This window comes from Hyperoodon ampullatus (genome assembly GCF_949752795.1).
Source record: "Hyperoodon ampullatus genome assembly, chromosome: 6".
NCBI lineage: Eukaryota > Metazoa > Chordata > Mammalia > Artiodactyla > Ziphiidae > Hyperoodon > Hyperoodon ampullatus.
Genome location: NC_136919.1, coordinates 86,772,750 through 86,787,818, shown reverse-complemented (window position 1 = coordinate 86,787,818; position 15,069 = coordinate 86,772,750).

The following is a 15,069-nucleotide window of genomic DNA, read 5'->3' as shown; positions in this document are numbered from 1 at the left end:
CCTAGCCCCGTGTGCCATTACCAGCTACACTATGGAGGCAAGAAGCATTATTATTGGTAATACAGTCACAACACAATTACTGGACCAATAAAACATGATAGTATTTTTTATGTATTATTCCTATAAACCAAAGTATAAATAAACATTATGGGATATTTGAACCCAGAGACGTCTTCTAAGTATGGATGTTTTGACAGGACCAAATATCAAGAACCATTTGGCATGAGCCAAATATGCTCATGGATGTTTTTGATAGGACCAAATTTCAAGGACCTTTTGGACAGGATCAAATGTCTGCTAATCAACAAATCTCTTTACAGCTCAAAAGTATACATTATCCTGTAATCTGTGTCTTTTACAAAGCGAGCTTGCCAAGGGGAAGAAATATTTGAATTAATTTCCTTAAACATCCTTAACTATTTCACTAAGCATTACTTATTGTTTTGCCCCTGTAATGGTAATCTTATGAATTTTAAATTTTGTTTAAGGCCAACCTTAGAGCTGTAGATGGTGGCCTAGTACATCTTTTAGGAGTTTGCCCATTTGTAAGTAATTCCAGATTTTAGTTTTTTGTTATTGTGTTTTCTTTAAAACAAACAAACAAACAAAAAAAACCCTGTAAATATTCAAGTCATCATTTCCTTTAAGTGTTTCCCCTTACATAACTTTTAAGCAAGGCTAATGATGTTTTACAAAAGCAATTTAAAAAATTTGACAAGGGGCTTCCCTGGTGGCGCAGTGGTTGAGAGTCTGCCTGCCGATGCAGGGGACACGGGCTTGTGCCCCAGTCCGGGAAGATCCCACATGCTGCGGAGCGGCTGGGCCCGTGAGCCATGGCCATTGAGCCTGCGCGTCCAGAGCCTGTGCTCCGCAGCGGGAGAGGCCACAACAGTGAGAGGCCCACGTGCCACAAAAAAAAAAAAAAAAAAAAAAAAAAAAAATTTGACAGGGATCAGTGAGGCCACTAAACAGTAAAAAAGTAGAGATAAGATCTTGTATTTGAAGCTGAGAAAGGGACAGCCCTGAAAATCATAGAGTAGTCAATTTAGTTTTCATACCTGGAAAATACTAGAACAAATCATCAAAAAATCAATTTGCAAACACCCATATGCTCACAGAATACTAGGTAATAATCAACATTGCTTTGTGAAGAACAGTCTTGTCAGAACCATCTAATTTCCTTCTAAAACAGAGTGACAGGCCTGGTAGATCAGAGGGATGAAATAGATGTAATAGAGCTTGAATTTTACAAAGCTCTTGGTTCTGTCTTCCATGATATGCTTATCAACAGATGACTTCACACCAGAAGAAATTTGCTATACAGGTTTACTGGAAAGCACGGCTCTCAGCGTTCCAGTGTTCAGTTGGTGGTGGCTGGGTGGGGTTGGGTGGGAGCAATTTGGTGGGATACCTGGCACAGGAATGAGTTGCTCCTGGACCCTTCACTATGCCCACCAGTCCCAAACACAGTCCTAGCCTGCGCGCAACAACACCTGTCCAGTGGAGGAATGGCAGGTACGATCGCTGCTGCTTGGTGCATTATCGTGACTCTAAGAGGAATGGGTGGTCAGAGACCAGAATGTTGGAGAAGAAGAATATTTTCCCCTCCCTATGAAGAGCCAACTCTCTAAGGACACCTGAGACAATATAGGTACGGAATTTACATTCTTTGGGATAGATTCCGTTACAAGTTATTTTGACAGGTTTTATAAATACGCAGAAATGACACTATACATTTTATTTTGGAGACAATCAAACTTCATAAACTCAAATGTAAAATGTGAATAGAAACGACCATATTTTCTCATTTGCTTGCCATCTTGGCCACACCAATCCATCTAAATTGGGTACTTAGGTCAATAGATGCCAATTGTCACCACTGCAATTGACTATTCCATGGATGAGCTTCTGATCCAGACTGAGCCTTCAGAGTCTTTCCATAGAATTGTTCTGAACTAGAACTGATGGAGTTTGAGATTAGTCAGCCTCTCCTTTGTTAAGAACATCCATTGGACCAATGCTTCCCACCATGAGGAAAAGCCAGTCTGTCCTAGAAATAAAAGAACGCTCAGAGAGCAGCAGATAAGGGTGATGGGACAAGACCTGGCAACATTCAAGCCCTGATTCCAATTGTTCCTGAGACCCAGCTGCATCTCTGCTCTTCTGCGGCTCAGTTCTTCAAACCTTCAGATTCTCCTACCCAATAAACTGCTTTTGCTTATGCCTTTTCAGGTTGGGTTTCTGTCGTCTGTAACCAGATTTCAAAAAAATTACTACAATCAAAATCCTTTTAAAAAAAATCTTTGATCATATCCTCAGATACTTAGAGTAAAATCACAGAAATTGTATTTTTGAGTCAAAGCTAATGTACATTATTAAAATGATTGAAGCACACTTCCCAAGTCTTTCAGAAAAGTTTTAATTTCAACCCTCATCTGCAGTACATGAGAATGTACTATTACCTACTTCTCTCTAACACTGGATTTAAGAAAAAATATTTTCCAGCTTGATAGGTGAAACATATTATCTTCCTTTCATTTTTCTTTATTAGTAATTTGGAGGGAGATCAGAAATGAAAAGTGATGCAAAGAGAACTGAATTAATGGAGGAGGAAAAACATCAAGATCCAAGCTACAGAGAGCCTGCGTACTAGGTATTTATTGCTGTGTAACAAACTACCTCGAAGGTAGGTGGTTTAAGGCAGCAAAAATTTATTATCTCAGTTTTTATAGGTCAGAAATCTGGGAGCAGCTGAGCCAGGTGGTGATGGTTCAGGGTCTCTCATGAATCTACAAACAAGATGTGTCTGGGGCTGGAGGATCTGTCTCCAGCCCACTCACAAGGGAGTAGCCAAGGACCTGAGATGCTCATCACATGGGCCTCTCCACGGGGTGCTCACAACATGGCAGCTGGCAGAGTAAGTGGTCCAAAGAGGCAAAGAGAGTGCAAAACAGGAGCCCTTGTGAATTTCATAACCTCCTGTAACCTAATGCAACATCACTTCTACACAGTCTACTGGTTACACAGATGGATTCTGGTAGTGGGGGAGGGTGGCTACACACAGGTGTGAATACTAGCAGGTGGGGATGATCGGTGGCCAACTCAGAGCCTGGCGACTACTGCCTGTGTTCAACTTATTTTAGCCCCTTTTCCTTTTAGATCTACCCATCTTAACTCTGAGGACAGTAAGTCCCCTACATACGAATGAGTTCCGTTCCAAGAGTGCGTTTGTTAAGTCCAATTTGTTCGTAAGTCCAACAAAGTTAGCCTAGGTACCCAACTAACACAATCGGCTACATGGTACTGTACTAACTTATGTGATTGGACATGCAAATGCACATTCGCATCTTTGAAAGTTTGCAACTTGAAAGTTTGTATGTAGGGGACCTACTGGATTCTACCCAAGCCTCTCTTCCCCGCATACTACACACCGTCCTTACACCATCTCCTCCGTTCCCATGGATTCTATTACAGTGTGAATACTGAGGACTATCTCCTCAGCCTAGATATTTCACTCCTGATTCGAGACTTGTATCTTCACTTTCCGACAAGATCTCGTCAAGTGTATGTCCAGTACTAAATGCCACTCCCCACTGCCCCCTTCACACCTGCTCCCGCTCCTCTCTCAGAGGATGGCACCACCATCCACTCAGTCATCCACGCCAGGGATCAGGGCCTACACTTGACACACCTGACACCTCCCTCTGCCACCCCCTCCACATCGTTGGGGTTACTGTTTTGGTTGGCCCTGCTCCTCTTCTTTCCACTGTGCCAGTAGCAGAATGCACAGGGGAATGGCGTGGGTCTAAGCCGGTGCATTCAGATTTTCTCTCCTGAGACTGAATTCTGAGTGACTATATCTGAGAGACAGGAAATGATTAGAACCAACACATTTTATGGCAGCACTCTAGAAAAAATGGCCCCTTGGACTTTTGAAGACTTTGAAGAGATAAAGTTTTCTGCTTTCTGGACCCCAGGTTGCTGTGGCCTACACTGACAGCTTTCCAAGAAATCCCTTTGTTGCTTATGTTAGTCAAGGACACTGTCTGTTGCTTGCTAACAGAACAGAAAAACAAACAACCACCTTAATTCAGTGGGCAACAAATTGCCCGGTCCTGGTCAATTCTATCCCCTTCAGTGTCTCTAGGGTCCTTTCATACCCCCATTGTCACCATCCTTCCTCAGGGCTGGCCTCATGTCTCACCTGAGTTGCTCCGATAGCTTCCTAAGTAGTCCCTGCCTACAGTCCATTCTCCTTCTGCTCTATTCTTCACATGCACCTGGGTGATCCTCTCAAAATAAATACCTGACAATGCTGCTCCTCTGCTTTAAATCCTCTATAGGTCCTCATGGCCCTTAGTGAAAGTTGAGGATCTGTATGTGGCTCACAAGGGCCTTAGGGTCTAGCTGTCATTGGTTATTAAGCCCCACCCCCTGTGCCCTAACCACCAGCCACACCACAGGGCTCCCAAGTTTTTGGAAGTCCCCATGCTCTCTGTCACCTCTGGGTGTTTGCACTTGTTCCCTCTGCATTGAGTATTTTCCCATATACAAAAACTCCCCATTTGACCAATCCTTATGTATTCTTCAGGCTTTGGCTTAGACGTCACTTCTTCCAGAAGCTTCCCCTAACCCAACAAGTCTGGGTTATGTTTCCTTCCATGTGGTCCTATAGGGTCTTGAACTCCCCTGGCGTCCTATGCATCCAACTATGCTGTAATCACTGAATTACCTGCATGAAGTCCTATTCTATCCTAGATTCTGTGAAGTCAGGGACTGTCTCTGTTCTGTGTGTATCTGTATCCCCAGTGTCTAGCTCAGCTCTTTAAAACATAGAGTAGCTAATAAACATTTGTTGAATAAATGGATGGGTATTTAACTCTTCTCAGATTTGTTCTCATTTATCTACCAACCTAATCACAGAACCTAGTCACTTTCCTAAGTTGCCATGATGGCAAATACATGGGCGATAGGATTTTTACAACTCAGCTTCAGCAAACTTTACGTTTTAAAGTACGAATTTAATTTGAGCCACATGTAGAATGCTAAAACACAAACATCTCTCTCATAAAGATATGTAGCAAAAAAGACCAAGTTTTTCCATCAATATCCTTTTAATATTGGTAGCCACACACATCTGATAGGGTATGTATTTGCTTGGACATTAAGACTTGGTCTTCAAAAACATTGGAATGGAAATTTTTCCTTTAGAAAAGTTTCCTTCATCTGCATCGTAAAAGTTCCACAAATTTTTCTTTTTCGACACGGTTGCTAACCAGCTTGATTATTACCACATTTTACATGGAAACTTCTATAAACATAAGTTAGTCCTATAATAGTTCAGAGAGCAAATATCCACTGGAAATGCTGTCTTGTCTAACAGTGTGAAGGGGGTGGGTTAATCAGGGGAAGAGCTAACCCTCACTACTGCCTGCTGTGCCCACCAGTGGCATCGTATACAATCCCTATCTCCAAAGAGAGGGTGACATAAGGTGTCAGTGTTCGATTCTGGACACAGTGATACCTCCCTGGATGGCTGGAGATTTCGGGAAAGATTTGTCAGGTACCATAGATGAACAGGATTACAATTTTGCAACATCTCTAAAAAATGACCCTGAAAACACACTTAAAACACTCATAGCTGCCCAATTCTCCTCAAGGAACCAATTACGTACTGTCTAAACAGCTATGCATCCCTGCACTGCCTCCGGCAGCCCTTGTTTTTTCACAGGAAAGCAATTCAGACAGTAACTTAACTGGTCCAAGTTCTGTGACGAGATCTTAATTAAAACTCTACACATAAGGGATTCCCTGGTGGCGCAGTGGTTGACAGTCCGCCTGCCAGGGGACGCGGGTTCGTGCCCCGGTCCGGGAAGATCCCACATGCCGCAGAGTGGCTGGGCCCGTGAGCCATGGCCGCTGAGCCTGTGTGTCTGGAGGCTGTGCTCCACAACGGGAGAGGCCACAACAGTGAGAGGCCTGCGTACTGCAAAACAAACAAACAAACAAACAAACAAAAACTCTACACATAGTTTTGGAACTTTTAGCCACAGCAATCAGAGAAGAAAAAGAAATAAAAGGAATCCAAATCGGAAAAGAAGAAGTAAAGCTGTCACTGTTTGCAGATGACGTGATACTATACATAGAGAATCCTAAAGATGCTACCAGAAAACTACTAGAGATAATCAACTTGGTAAAGTAGCAGGATACAAAATTAATGCACAGAAATCTCTGGCATTCTTATACACTAACGATGAAAAATCTGAAAGTGAAATTAAGAAAACACTCCCATTTACCATTGCAACAAAAAGAATAAAATATCTAGGAATAAACCTACCTAAGGAGACAAAAGAACTGTATGCAGAAAATTATAAGACACTGATGAAAGAAATTAAAGATGATACAAATAGATGGAGAGATATACCATGTTCTTGGATTGGAAGAATCAACATTGTGAAAATGACTATACTACCCAAAGCAATCTACAGATTCAATGCAATCCTTATCAAACTACCACTGGCATTTTCCACAGAACTAGAACAAAAAATTTCATAATTTGTATGGAAACACAAAAGACCCCAAATAGCCAAAGCAATCTTGAGAACGAAAAATGGAGCTGGAGGAATCAGGCTCCCTGACTTCAGACTATACTACAAAGCTACAGTAATCAAGACAGTATGGTACTGGCACAAAAACAGAAATATAGATCAATGGAACAGGACAGAAAGCCCAGAGATAAACCCACGTACATACAGTCACCGTATCTTTATAAAGGAGGCAAGAATATACAATGGAGAAAAGACAGCCTCTTCAATAAGTGGTGCTGGGGAAACTGGACTGCTACATGTAAAAGAAGGAAATTAGAACACTCCCTAACACCATACACAAAAATAAACTCAAAATGGATTAAAGACCTAAATGTAAGGCCAGACACTATCAAACTCTTAGAAGAAAACATAGGCAAAACACTCTATGACATAAATCACAGCAAGATCCTTTTTGACCCACCTCCTAGAGTAATGGAAATAAAGACAAAAATAAACACATGGGACCTAATGAAACTTAAAAGCTTTTGCACAGCAAAGGAAACCATAAACAAGACCAAAAGACAACCCTCAGAATGGGAGAAAATATTTGCAAATGAAGCAACTGACAAAGGATTAATCTCCAAAATTTATAAACAGCTCATGCAGCCCAATAGCAAAAAAACAAACAACCCAATCCAAAAATGGGCAGAAGACTTAAATAGGCATTTCTCCAAAGAAGATATACAGAGTGCCAACAAACACATGAAAGAATGCTCAACATCATTAATCATTAGAGAAATGCAAATCAAAACTACAATGAGATATCATCTCACACCAGTCAGAATGGCCATCATCAAGAAATCTAGAAACAATTTTGTTTTAACCACCATGGTTGGGCTTTTATGAGCTCATGAATCAAAACACACACTAGTAATCAAAGAAAATCTTCCTGTGTGACCCATCTTTCAAACAAGTATATTTTACATGCTACAAAGTACTTTTCAAACAAAGCGGAACAAAATAAAAACAAAGCCAAAACAAAACACAGCTTTTTATCAAAAGAGTAATATGGAAAAAAATAAAGAAAAAAGCTAAGCATGTTTGAAGTTTGGAAGGGAAAACTAAACATGGATTAGGACATTTCCAATCAGAAAATTATTTGAAAGATATTTCGATGCTTCATGTTTTTTGCTGATATTTTTGTTACCATTGAAGCATATTGCTTTTAACAATGCCTCACGTTTAAAGATTAGACTTTTCATCACATAGAAAATAGCATCAAACCAAGAAGTAAGCTTCTCAGAACTGAGGACACTATGGCAAAGCTCAGGGCCTATTTTCTTCTTTTTATGGAAAAAGTACGGAATTTTGCTTGGGCATAATGAGAGTAATTTTCAGTGACAGATTAGAAGAGATGCAGAAGATTTGGAAGTGTATATGGTAGTAAGACACAGCAGTATAAAAGAGAGAGCCAGAAGAACATCTGGGCAACCTCGTTCCAGTCAGTGACGGGTTTACACTGGCTCTGGTGCGAGACAGAACAAGCGTCTGTCATTCAAGTCACTTGACCTCTGTGGATCTGATTTCTAATCTACAAAATGGGGACAACATGAGTACCGGTCCACAAATCCCTTATTTCCTATTCCAAGATGGAAAATTTGAAGAACACCAGAAGTTTATTCATGATGCATTTGGGGCAGAATTGCCCTGAACTGAGATGTAGAAGTTTCGAGTCATCACTACTCCACTTAGTATGAACATTTATGTTTTGCCCCAGAAATATTAATGTGCTTGATTATGGAATGCCTGTGGGCAGGATGTAATCAAAAAACAATAAAATGCTTAGAATAAATTTAACCAAGAAGGTGAAAGATCTCTACACTGAAAACTATGATGAAAGAAATTGAAGATGACACAAATAAATGGAAGATATCCTGCGTTTGTAGATCACAAGAACATTGTTAAAAAATCCATACTACCCAAAGTCATCTATAGATTCAATGCAATCCCTATCAAAATTTCAATGGCATTTTTTCACAGAAATAGAAAAAACAATGCTAAAATTTGTATGGAACCCCAAAAGACCTTGAATAGCCAAATCTTGAGAAAGAATAACAAAGCTGGAAGTATCACATACCCTGATTTCAAACTACACTACAAAGCTATAGTAATCAAAACAGTATGGTACCGGCATAAAAACAGACACAGGCCAATGGAACAGAATTGAGAGTCCAGAGATAAATCCATGCCTATATAGCCACATAATATTTGACAAGGGACCTAAGAATACACAATGGGGAAAAGATAGTCTTTTCCATAAATGGTGTTAAAACTGGATAATCACATGCAAAATAATGAAACTGGACCCTTATCTTATGCCATTCACAAAAATTAACTCAAAATGGATTAAAGACTTAAATGTGAGACCTGAAACTATAAAACTCTTAGAAGAAAACACAGGGGAAAATTTCCTTCACAATGGTCTTGGCAATGACCTTTTTGATGTGATACCAAAAGCACAAGCAACAAAATCAAAAATAAACAAGAGGGACTACATCAAACTAAAAAGCTATCTGCACAGCAAAAGAAAAAAAATCAACAAAATGAAGAGGCAACCTATGGAATGAGAGAAAATATTTGCAAATCACGTATCAGATAAGGGGTTAATATCCAAAATAATTAAGAAATTCATACAACATAATAGCAAATAATAATTTTGATTTAAAAATGAGTACAGGACCTAAATATTTTTCCAAATAACACATACAGATATCTACAGGTAAATGAAAACATGCTCAACATCATTAAACACTAGGGTAATGCAAACCAGAACCACAATGAGATAGCACCGCACACCTGTCAGAATGGTTATGATCAAGAAGACAAGAGATAGATGTTGGTGAGGTTGTAGAGAAAAGGAAACCCTCGTGCACTTTTGGTGGGAATGTAAATTGGTGCAGCCACTAAAACAGTACCTCCGTGTTCACTGCAGCATTATCCACAACAGCCAAGAAATGGAAACAACCTAAGTGTCCATCAACATGTGAGTTAAAAAAATGTGATACATACACACACACACACACACACACACACACACACACACACACACAGGAATATGATGCAGCTCTGAGAAAGAAGGAAATTCTGCTATTTACAACATGGATGGACCCCCCAGGGCATGATGCTAAGTGAAATAAGTCAGACAGAGAAAGACAAACACTTTATGATCCCGCTTATATGTGGAATCTAAACAAAGCCAAACTCTTAGAAACAGCATAGGACAGTGGTTTCCAGGGGCTTGGGGATAAGGGAAAGGGGACTGGGGGGAAATAGGGGAGACATCGGTCAAAGGATACCAACTTCCAGTTATAAGATACATAAGTTCTGAGGATCTAATGTGCAGCACGGTGATTCTAGGTAACAGTACTGTATTATATACTTGAAAGTTGCTATGACAGTAAACCTTAAATATTCCCACCACACACACAGTCATTAAGTGAGGTGGTGGGTGTGCCAACTAACCTTACTGCGGTAATAATTTCACAGTATTATGTGTATCAGATCATCACCTTGTACACCTTCAGCTCACACAATGTTACATGTCAATTATATCTTGATAAAGCTGTGGAAAAAAAGAGATAAACCTTTATAAGCTTGAACACCACCAACTTGCCTTATCTTATGCACTCCTGCGGGTCTGGGGTCAGGTTCCAAGTTTCCATGAGTTCCACAAATCTAAGAGCATGTATTATGAAAAAGACACCATAGTGCTGTTCTCTGTAACTCATGTGAAAACAAATCTTCGTTGAGAAAAAGACATTCAAACAAACAGAAAAAGACTGTGGGATGGAAATGCTGTCAGCTAGACGTCTGAAGGTGTTGAATGCAAGTCTGGTTGGTGCTCCTGGCTCAAAGCTGCACACACAGCAGTATGTCTGCAAAGCCAGCATCGGCCCAGGGCAACTACCTTGTGCTGAGCCTCTTGATAGGAATGCAAGCCCACAGCCCCTCAGGGATTGAAGCTAAATCCTTCACTTTTAGGCAGCTTGTGTATCACTAAAATTCTCACTAGGGGCACTTCATGCTTTAAGACTGTCACTCAGGAACAGGTGTCTGTGAATCAAGGCCTTTGTCCTCAGAGTAACCTTTACAACCACCACCTTGCGCCCAGGAGGCTGTTCTTGTTCTCACGAAAACTTTGAGGCCTAAAGATGTGCATGCAGTGGGGTTGACTGACCTTCAGCGTGGAAACCCTAACTTCCCAACCCAGCCATAAAACCTGAAATCACGTTTCTTTAACACTGACTGTCTACTTGGGAGAAAAATTAAAGGGGCTATGAGTAACTGCAGGAGATTGAGGAACAAAGCTTAACAGATGACTTCTTCAACTAATCCAGAAAGTCTTGTTTTCATTCATCTGGGAAAGATGAACAGACTTTGGGGGGGGGAGGGGGAGGGTGCTTTGTTTTCAGCAGCACCAAAAGCTTCTCCGAGTTGGACACCTGATGCTAAGACTTGACCCAGTAAAGGTTGAGGTGAGTAGTATTTGTTTCAGCTGAACTCTTTGGGGGCACAGAGGCACCTGACTGAAGTTCTTCAAATAATGGGTAGTTGTCCTAAGGAAGACTCTGCTCTGCTCGATGCATGGTGGTCGGGGGGTCTCACGCCATCCCTCCTGGTGGTTCCTGATGGGGTCGCTTCCTGTCCATGTGCTGCTGTCCACAGGTGGAAGGGCACAGGCTCGCCCTGACGGTTTCCTTTAATTCCCACCACTAACTCATTCTCCTGCTACTTCCCAGCCTCCTGGAAGAACAAAAATAGCAAACTCAGCTTATTCTTTCTGCCACATGACAGAAGACATGGCCAGGGTATCACCTATGGTAGCTTCTTTTAGAAGAGGCTGTGGAGGCATCTAGTAAAGATTGAGAAATGGCCAACTACTACCTAAGTCTGGGGAGAAATGCTGGGCCACTAGAAACCACTTGGGCATTAGTTTGGACTCCATATAGAGTCCAAAAATTTACTGCCTAAATTCTCAAAACCCAAACACCTCACATGTACCTTTTAGTGTGTGTACGTTTATTTGCTGCACCCGAGTCAAATAAAGCATGACGTTTATGTGAGTTTAAGTCTTCTGCCAAAATAACAGAAAACTTGTTAGTTCCAAGTATTTTCATCAAACTACAGTGTCAGGTTAATGCGGGAGGCTCCCTGCCTGAGGCAGTGAGATGCCAGGGTCAGGCGTGAGGAATTCTATGAGCCCATCATGGATCTCTGCCTCATGTACACAGTGAGTACACACAATGCAAGAACTCAAAAGACAATCTGTGACTGATTCAAGGAGTTTTCAAGAGATGCTGTGATGCCAAAGTCTCCAAAGCCAGTTAATTCACGTGAAACTAAGGGGTGAAGAGCAGCAAGGTATAAGCATCTGCAACACCTCCTTCCCAATTTTCTTCTAATCTGCCACGTTGGGCACAGAATTTCAATTGCAAGTCCAGAGCCTTGGGGTTTAGGCTGACTTGTCTCCCCTGGGAGATAAGAGAGTTTGGGAAAATCACTGTTCTCCTCTGATGCTTTGTGCCCTACAGTGTAAATTCAGTATTCTAGCATCCAGCCTGTCTAGGCCTGCTGTGAGATCAGACAGAACAACTTTTGTGAAAGCACTGTGCTCACGGTTTTCCTCTGGACTAAAGGCAGCCCTGTGGGAATTCTCCTTCCCTGTAGGCCAAATGCCTAAGATCCCAGCTGAGAATTTCCTTCCCTGGGGAGAGGTAAACTAGAGCCCAGCTCTGCTGCTAGTTCCTATCTGGGACCAAAAAATTCTGTCACTTGCTGCCAAAAACTCAAACTAAAAGAACTAAAATAAAATGTTAACAGCAGCTTGTAATGAAAGTTAGTTCCTACCACTAGAACAGCATTGGTGTTAAGTTCCAACACGAGAGGTTTTCTGATGTGCTTGGGTTGTCAAAAATACAGTATTTCCATTGCCAGTTCTGAATGGAAGCTTGAACTGAAAGGCAAATAAATGCAATTAGTTAAAAGCAAAAAAAAAAAAAAAAAAAACCCAAAAACAAAAGAACAAAAAAACCACAAAAACCAAAAACGGAAATGGTGGTGAGTCACTGCTTCTGCTGCTGATGCCCCAGTGGGGAACTGAGGGGTGGCAGGACCCAGAGCTTGTTGCTGATGCCACTCTACAGGTTACCCAGGAGCTGGTAGCTACAGAAATGTACATCCAAGAATGTCAAAAGAATTTCTTTTGGTACCCACATCTCTATAATTTTGTAACTGCTTACTTAATGCTGGGCAAGGAATTCCAGTACAAATCTCCTTACAACTGCCAAAAATATAAGTTGACAAATCCCTTTAGTTATATGATGCCAGTGCAAGAATGTCCAACTGAGGATACAAAAACTGGCCATATAGACACAACTGAGAGCATCACTGATGGTCTAGCTGATCAAAGTCTTGCTCGGGGACTGCACCTCTGTACAGAAATTGCGACATCAATTTCCCCTGCTCTTGGCTGTAGGGTCCCAGGATTTCATGGCTATGAGATGGCCTGAAACTGAGTTTCTGGATATGCCATGGCTGCGGAACTCCAACCACTTGCAGGTGTTACAGGGCTGCGGTTCAAGCTTCAACACACACCATTCCAGGGTAAGACTTATCTTTTGCAGCTCATTGGCCAAGAAGCCAGTAAGTAGTGACCCACAAGTGAGGTGTGTATCTGCAAAAACTTGAAGATGTTAGCATCTATCACTGTACATTTGACCTGCCGGTCTTGGAAGGTCTTCAATCAAGGATTCTTTTTACTTCTTGGTAGTTTTACGTAAGTCAACCTTCCAGTCCTACACACCATTCTCTTCTTTCATTGGAACTAAGCTTTCCCTGGTTCAGGGTGATTCTGTCTTTGTTGTTGTTCAGACTCTGCAAGACCATACTTGGAGTAAAAACTATGGCAGACCAAGTTATAATTAAAACATCGACAACATCAAGACTGCTGTGCACATCAATCCGGGCCTGAGACTGATATCAGAGACGTAAAAATCTAATCTGATAAAACCTCAGCAGTGAGAGGAAATAGATGCCCATTTATTTTAAAAAGCTAGGTTTATTCGTGCATTCACCTCGATTTTTAATCCAGTACAACGGCCAGTGTGTTGGATCTCTCTAAAGAGAAAACTGAAGGGCATCCCAGACTTGACCCACCAGGCACCAAACAAAACTTCTAACTCCTTGAGGCAGGCACTTTCTTCTTCTACAAGTGTCAACACAGTATGCAAGTGTCATATTCTTTGTGTCAAAATGATTTTTCTTTTACTCCAATTCTCTATTACTTTATAAGAAATGTTAATAAGGATAAACAGAAATTAATTAAGCTAATACTTTAAAAACGTTATCATCTGATGTAGCAGCACTCATAGCACTCACAGTTGAAGTGCTGCTTCCATGATGAACACTGCTGAACTCTTAGCACCTAAAGACTCAATACCTCTCACAGCTGATGACTGAGACACTCCAGACCACCGTGGGGCTCCCAACGCCCAGCCTTCTTTCTACCCAGTGGATGCATAAAATGTCAGGTTTTTGAGTCCCAAAAGTTTAGAATTCTTTAAGGACCTTCTTATGCTGAAGCTTCACAAAGCCAAGCAGTAGCAGCCCAAGGGACCTCAGGAGTTCAAAGTCTTCAGTGTATCACGTTGGAAATGTTTCCCAAACCCCAAAGGCTGGAAATGGTACGCATCGGCTAACTCTGAAGCAGCGCTGGTCCCACAGAACTTTCTGTGATCTTGGAAATGTTCTATAAATTTATGTAGTCCAACATGCTAGCCATTAGTTGAATGTGGCAAACGGAACATTTGAGATGTAGTTAGTATGACTGATAAACTGAATTTTTAATTTTAATCAAGTTAAAATTAAACAGCCACAAATGGCTAGTGGTAACTATATTGAACAGCACAGCTCTAAAGCATCGAGGCTTTCAGTAACATGACAACTTTTTGACAAACTAAAGAGGCACACAATAAATATTTGCTGTCATCGATAACCTCTATCCACCCCCCCTTCTAGCTCTTCTCAAGAACAAACACAGAACTAAAACAGCAACAATAAAAAAGCCCACATGACTTTTTACAGCAATGTCCCTTGAATAAAACTAGTAATTTTTAATATATACGAGTGGCACAAAGATGAAAAATAAACTAAAGCCAGCAAAACAAAGAATTAGAAATAAGCATACTAGAAGTTATTTATGTTTAATGCTTAAAAGTCTGAATGCACAAACAATCTACCATTATAGAAGTACTGGTGGTCAATACAATGCATTAGAACTATGTACAATGCACAGTTTAGTATCAAAATCTTTCTACACTGTAGAGTTTTACGAAACTGTTAAAGACATCAAACACTAAGCACTTAAGACACCATTTTTTTTTCCTGCTACCACATTAGGAACGTCAATGGACAATCCATTTCAACTTGCAGCATCCATCCATTTCTAGTATGAAATTAAGTAATTTGCTACTTATACAATAAA